At 54.1% G+C, this 7216-nt stretch overlaps 1 long non-coding RNA gene across 1 annotated transcript in view; it reads right to left on the bottom strand.

Moving 5' to 3' along the window:
* Positions 1-2243: 2243 nt before the first annotated feature.
* Positions 2244-7216, bottom strand: part of LOC107184509 — an 11654-nt gene continuing 6681 nt past the window's right edge. The window contains exon 2 of the long non-coding RNA XR_001515358.1: positions 2244-2855. This is a non-coding gene — a long non-coding RNA (uncharacterized LOC107184509). The remainder of the gene's footprint in view (positions 2856-7216) is intronic.

Genomic DNA, 7216 nt, shown 5'->3' with positions numbered 1-7216 from the left:
GATTTTATTAAAATGTTAAGAGCCCTGCTGGCGTAGCTCAGCAGATCCTGGAAAAGAAAGAAACTACAGGCCACAGGCCTCCTTCCCAACAGCAGGATAATGAAAGTCATTTGCAACTACTCACTTAGCAGGGTTTACCCATTCCCCTACCTCAACTTTCTTCTGAAGTTCTCTTCTAGCCCTTTCTAGCAGTCTCTCTATATCTAAGTTCTGCTCCTTTTGTGTAACTCATTCAAAAAAAAAAAAAAAAAAAAAAAAAAAGCCTAAGACAGTTTAGACACTACCAAGTGTCTAAACTACTAAGACACTACCAAGCCAGCATTGCAAAAAATGCTAAGGGGATGGGCACAGACGCTGGGGGATGAGGGCATGTGTATCAGGATGGGGGTGGCTGGGGAGAGCTCAATGGGGGTAAAAGGAGACATATGTAACACTATATGTAGTATTTAAACAATAAAGAATTATTTAAAAATGGAAACAAACAAGTACCTATCAATAATAACCTTAAACATAAATGGATTAAATGCTCCAATCAAAAGATATAGAGTAGCTGAATGGATATAAAAGATCACCCAACTACATGCTGTCTACAAGGGACCCACCCCAGAACAAAAGACTCACATAAGATGAGAGTGAAGGAATGGGAAAAATCTTCCATGCAAATGTAAACAAAAAAAACAAAACTGGGGTGGCAATACTCATATCTGACAAAAAAAGCCACACTCTGGGTGAGCCCGTTGGGAGTTAAGCGGGCATGCGCCCAGTTCCTGGGTCCAGGCACATCAGATTTGGGGAGTCCTGAGGGTGGGCCCCTTCTTCCAGAACACCATTCTCTGCCTGGGCCTCATCTCTATGCCTTTTTTCTGGAGGAGCCTGTCTGCCTCCCCTTCCCCGAACCCTCAGCTCTGAACTTGTCATTGAACGACGGTAGTGCATCTGATCATGTCGTCAGACACCAGATGGGCCAGGAGTGCACACCAGATGCATCCGGGCACTGGGAGAAATTCAAAGATAAACACGATGCTGGTGCCCAGGTTGCTACGATCTGAGGGTCCTGCGGCCACGACAAAGGGGAAAGAGAAGCCAGGGCTCCAGGCAGAAGAGGGCGTGTTGGGAAAGCCCGTAAGGCGGGTGGGACTGGGGGTCGGTGTCTCCTCCAGGGAGAGCTGCCAGTAGGACAGTTGATCCGGGGCCCAGGGCTGTCCCAGGGCTGTTCTGGCCGCTATCCTTGCTCCAGGGCATGGGTCCGGCTTCTGATTCTTTGGCAGCAGGATTTGTGTGTTTCACTGGAATTGCAGGCAGCACCTGGGTGAGGTTACACTGGGGGGAACGCCCCTCCCCCCAATGGTATCTTTCAGGCCTGAGTGAGGCACTTAGACCCCGAGGTGGCTGCTGGAGCAAGATCTGCAGCTTCCTCCCGGTGAAGGTCACGTGTTATGTGATGCTGCCCTGTACGCTGCCCGTGGAGTCTGTGCTCACGGTGGCCCAGAGGTGAGCAGTGTGGGCAGCTTCGTCTGCGCTGGGATCCTGGGCATGTGCATTACTCGCTTTCTTCAGATGGCCTTGGGTGTCTCCTTCCTTTTTAGTGAGTTAAGCCAGCATGTCCTTCAGTCCATCTTCTAAAGTCCAACCCAGCCTTCAAAATCCAGCTCCTGGTCCCCCCCACCCCAACAAATGAGCCGCCTGTTCCCACGCCACCTGCCCTGCAGGGAGGTCCAGGCATGGGGTCCTTTCGTGCCCACGGCCACGGAGTCTATGGAGGCTGTGGTCAGGCTTCCTCTGCTGGACTCACACATGGTCAAGGGCAGTCGGGCTCGTGGAGCGGGTGGTGTCTCCACTCCAAGCTTCAGGCATCTTGAATCTGGGAAAACCAGGCTTCTCCTTTAATTGCCATGTTAATCCCTCGAGCTTTCCTGAATCAAAAGTGGCCTAACTTTGGTCCCTGGCCACTTTTTCTCAGTGGTTAGAGTGAAGGTCCAGGCTCCCATTCCAGTTAAGGGCACATCCCTCGGTTGCGGGATCCCCGGTGCATTGATAGTTCTCGGTTTTTCAGTCTCTCCCCCTCCCGGCCACACTCCGAAAATCAGTGGAAAGAATAGCCTCACGTGAGGAGTAACACGCACACAGATAATGTTTCACATAACCTTTCACACATGCTTGAGGATACTACACAGAAAACAGTTTTCCTACTGTGAGTGTTGACCAACAAGTTCACATAACACTGGCTAGTGAAACAGAAAGGCCAAATTTAGGCTTTTTTTTAACCAATACATTAATCAAAGAAGCAGCAATTCTAACACCAAAAGATCTCAATGAAAACAGACTTTCATTCTGTCCCCCTAGCACCTACAGCAGCACCAGGCACAGGGCAGCCCGTTGGCCAATTTCACTTGAATGAATGAATGAATGGATGAGTGAATGAATGCTTACTTTGTTTAAGATGCTACAAGGGATGCAAGCCATGTAAGATGCAGTTCCTACTGCAACTTCTAGAACCTTACACTCCAAAAGGATAAAACAAAAAAACGCAAACACAGCTAAACTGGGCACCGAGGGGAAAAGGTCCAGGAAGTGAGCAGCCATCCAGGTGCGGGAGCTAAGGAGAAGGTCTACGTAGGAAGTGACCTGAGCCGAGTTCCCAAAGACAGGAACGCCTGACAGCTGGTGATGGCTGTGCGGTGGGCGACGGAGGGCCGGGGTCCTGGCCTCCGGACTGGGACTTCACGGACCTTCGTTCCAGTGGGACACCCTGCCCTGCCGACTCCCTCGGACGCCATTGCACGCAGCTTGCTCCTCCATCGTTAAAGAATTTGTATTTTCCCTTGAGTAGGAAAGGAAATAGTTGATACACGTTGCTGAAATAGGAAAATAGAGAGACATTTAAGGAGGTAAAGATACAGTCCTGCTCAGTGGAGTTTACATTTGGGACGCCTTCCTTTTTTTCTGTTTTTTGTGGACGTGAGTTTATACACGTTAATGTATATGCTCATCTGTGGGTTGTTGACATATATGGTGTGTATAGATTTGTGTTCTCCCTGTTTTCATAAAAGTTTGTATGTTTTTTTAAAATTCTCACACGAGGATTTTTTTTCCCCATTGATCTTTTTTAGAGAGTGGGAGCGGGGAGGGAGGAGGGGAAGAGAGAGAGGAGTGTCAGCGTGAGAGAGACGTAGCAGTGGCTGCCCCAGTTCCCATCCCAACCCGGATCGAACCTGCAGCCCTTCGGTGTGTGGGCCGGCGCTCTAACCACTGACCAAACCGGCCAGCACTAACAAAGTCTTAAAGAAATTATAGCGTATACACCCTTCCCCAAGTCAGGGGAAGTTTTTCATAAGCAGCGTTGTAATGCTGCTCTGCTTGCACACGAACGACGCTGTGAGGAATGTGATTTTGTAAATAACTTGGAAGCATAAAGGCATTTAGTTTCTGGACTCTGGGACCTAACATTTCACCTCCACGTGGCACAGAAAATAATGCACAGAAATACATTCAGAAGTGTTGGGAGATTCATGTGCAAGGGTGCCCACGGTAGCCTTGTTGAGGATAGCAAACGTTCTGGAACTGCCAGGAGGGGGCTATTACATGCCCGCACAGCCGTGTGAAGAAGACGCGGAAGTATGAAAGGAATGGGGTTAGATGTCAATGAAATCCACCGTCGCTGTGCACCTGCCCGGGCTGGAGTGTTCTCCCCGCGCCCGAGCCAGGTTCCCAGTGTGCCCTCGACAGATGCACGGTGCCCTGTAGCCGTCTCACCGCCCACACGCCCCCTGCGCTCCCTGCTCAGCCCTCCCCCTGCCCGGCGCCTCCAACCCCTGAGCTTGTCACTGTCTCCGGCGTTTTGCCTCTTCCAGAAAGTCGCGTAGTTGGAATCGCACAGTGTAAAGTCTTTGAAGACGGCCTCTGTGTGGCATGTACTGTTCCTCTGAGTCTGTTTATAGCTGGATTGCTCAGATGCTTCTATCACCAAATGCGGTGCCATAAATAATTTTACACATAACGTTCCAGTTCACCAGTTCGCTGACCCACTCCCCTATCGGAGGCCCAGAAACCGTGTTTTTTTCTCCAAGCTCCCGGGGCTACTCTACGTGCACCCTCCCGGCGAGAGGCTCGCACACAGGGACAAAGAGACACCCACACGGCCTGCACCGAACATGGAAAACAAACCCCCGGGAATTAGGCGTCTAAACGCACAGCAAGCCGTTAGCATGCTCTTAGAAACATAGGAGCGGACGTAAGCATAAGACCTTTGAACACGGGAGGGTTTCATTCGCCTCAAAACGCATCAAATAGAAGGCTGACAGAGTTGGCTTTGGGATGTAAAAACCCCGTGTTTCCAAAGACGACATCAACGAAGCAGAAGCGATAAGCCACAGACGGGAGTATGTGTCTCGCGCACCATGTAACCAAAGTTAGTGTTTAGAATAAAAGGAACTCAAGTGTGTGCGTAAGAAAAAGGTGGGCTACCTACTGACCTTCACCAGGGGCCCAACGTGATGGTGGGGTCCTTCCCCTCGGAGGAGGGGACAGATGGGGGGTTGAGGGGAAGACTCTGCCCACCATTGCTGGCCCTGAAGGGGGAGGAGGGGCGGCGGGCCAAGGAAGAGAAGAGGGCGCCCTATCCATCAAGGGCCATGGGAAGGATGCAGAGAGAAAGGCTCTTTTTGCTGCTCCTGATGGCGAACAAGTGTTTTCTGCGGCCGCTGCCCTGGCTTCCTCTTCCTACTAAGAATCTTGGGGCCGAGCAGCTCGCCTCTGCCAGCTTCAGGCTGCGGTTCCCAGGAGCCCGTCCTTCTCCGTCGCACGGCTCCAAAGACGCCCCTAAACACATCCTCCTGCGGCGGCGGCACCCCTGTCCGCCTTTCTCCCGGCACGGCTTCCCGCGTCCCCGCGGCTTTGGCGTTGGCGCGTGTGTCAGACGCGAGCCCGTTGAGATGAGGTCGGTGATCTGCTTAGACGTGTGTCAGCCTTCCCCGGGGAGGGGGACGGGCCAGGTGCTCATTCCTCTGCCGCCGGGAACTGGGCGGAACAACGGCCCAACACGCCCTCCCTGGGCCCCGGGTCTGTTTGGAGACTCGAGCGAGAGGGCCCTGGTGTGCAGATCTCTCTGGAAGGGAGAGCACGGGCCCAGGGCTGGCGCCGTCTGTGTGTTTCCTTCTCACAGACCTGCCTCCCGCCTGGCTGGCTCGCAGTGAAGCGGCGCTAGGACACACCCTGTGTGTCCAGGTGACACTGTTCTCCTTGGATGAGCAGAGGCCCCTGCTTCTCCTCTGGGCCCTGTCACCGAGCTGTCACCAGCTGCGGCCACAGCGTTATCACCTGGTTGGCTTGTCCTCACGGTTCCTTATCATGATTTACCGCCATTATGGGCAACACCTAGTGCTCTTTGCCTGGGTTTATAACCCCTCGGGGTGTAAATGGTGCTGAGATAGGGACCTGAGTCACCCGCACAGTCATTGCCCCAGAAGCCCTTGGTCATTCTGGCCCAGCCCAGCTACAGTTATGTTCTTTCCCCGCCTTCCAGCCGGAAAGCAGAACAAGCAACTCACCTTTCCCCCTGGGGTGGGGGGGTGCAGAGCCCCTGGGGGACTCGCCTCCTCTCCTCCCCTACAGAGGCAGGTGTGCAGAGCTGGCCACGGCGGATTCATTCACAGGGGCTCCGTCGGATTTGGGGTGTCGGCCGCCTCCTGCCCAAAATACAAAAAGGGGAGCCTGAGGCAGCAGAGTCCCCGGCACAGCACAGGGCGTTCTGAACCCTGAGACCCGCATCCTTAATGAGACTTGTAAAGGGCAGAACTTCAATCCCGTTTGAGTGCAATCCCCGCTCGGCCCTGCCCGGAGGGAGGGAGGTGTGTGGGGAGGTGCGTGGGGAGGTGCGTGGGGAGGGCCAGGGCTCATCCTATCGGGCTTGGTTAACGGAAGGGAGCGCCCCGTAGCTCCGTGACGGCCCACGGCCACCTGCCTGCCTTCGCTCTTTCTAACAGCCCCTCGGGCGCTGCTTCTCTGTCCAACCTTGGCCACGCCTCTCTTTATTTACTTTCCCAGTCCTCTCAAGGGCCAGCACCCCAGCACTGCCTGTCCGGGGGGACCCAGCTCTCAGCTGGAGGGACCGGCTCTTGGTTCTCCCAAGGCCCCGCCTGCCCCCGGGCCCGGCCTCCCTGCCCGGCGCCTCTGCAGCTGGCTCAGCGCTTCCCACCGTCCCTGGGTGGGAGGACCAGGCGCTTTCGCGTTGTTGCCAACGTGTCACACATCCGTGCTCTGTGCAATATGTTAGAAATCGCTACGGAACGGTGGCAGGACCCGCCACTCCCAAAGGTGCCCTCGGCGTCAGGTTCCTTTGAGCTTAAGACGCTTAAAAAGCAAGCCCTGACCAGTTTGGCTCAGTGGATAGGGCGTCAGCCTCCGAACTGAAAGGTGTGCAGGAGGCAGCTGACCTCTCGGTCTCTCCCTCTCACGTGGGGTCTCTCTCCTGTGTGCGGGGTTCCCGGACACACGCAGGTACTAAATCTGTTATTTCATGGTGCTGCTCTGCCTCCTGTCCACTTCACTGTTAAACCAGCTGACAGGGCCTTGAGGGTGGAGGAACATCCCCCACCACCACCACCACCACAGAGGCGTCTGGCGAGGAGTCAGACATTCTGTCTGGAGCTCAGAAAGGTCTGGAACATAGACCGGGGCGTGGCCCTTTGGCATTTAGGCAGCAAGGGCACCCCAAACGCGCGTTGTTTGTGGACAGTGTCCCCAGATGGGGCAAGAACATCTCGAACGTGAGTTGGGCTCAGAAAGACAATCAAGGACAGGGATTTGAGGGGACCCACATGCTGGGGTCCAACCCCAGCAGGTCCAGGGGTCCCCAAAGGTGTGGACAGAGTCGGTGAAGAAGGAATGACACAGAGACAGTGTTCAATTGATCAGCATAGTTGGGTTCTCCAGCCAGGTTCTGTTGATCAGCATAGAGAGGTTCTCCTGCCAGGTTCTGTCCAAGATCTCCAGCGAAGTTCTGTCCAGGATGTCCAGCCATGTTCTCTTGCTAGGTTCTCCAGCCAGGTTCTCCAGGTTCTCCAGCCAGGTTCTGTAGCCATGTTCTCTCGCTCGGTTCTCCAGCCAGGTTCGGTAGCCAGGTTCTGTAGCCAGGTTCTGTCCAGGATCTTTTGCCATGTTCTCTCCAGCGAAGTTCTTCTGTCTCTAGGTTCTGTGTAGGTTCTGTCTTCTAAGTTCT

The sequence above is a fragment of the Myotis davidii genome, unplaced genomic scaffold (assembly GCF_000327345.1).
Source record: "Myotis davidii unplaced genomic scaffold, ASM32734v1 scaffold826, whole genome shotgun sequence".
NCBI lineage: Eukaryota > Metazoa > Chordata > Mammalia > Chiroptera > Vespertilionidae > Myotis > Myotis davidii.
This window is presented reverse-complemented; position numbering and strand designations above follow the sequence as displayed.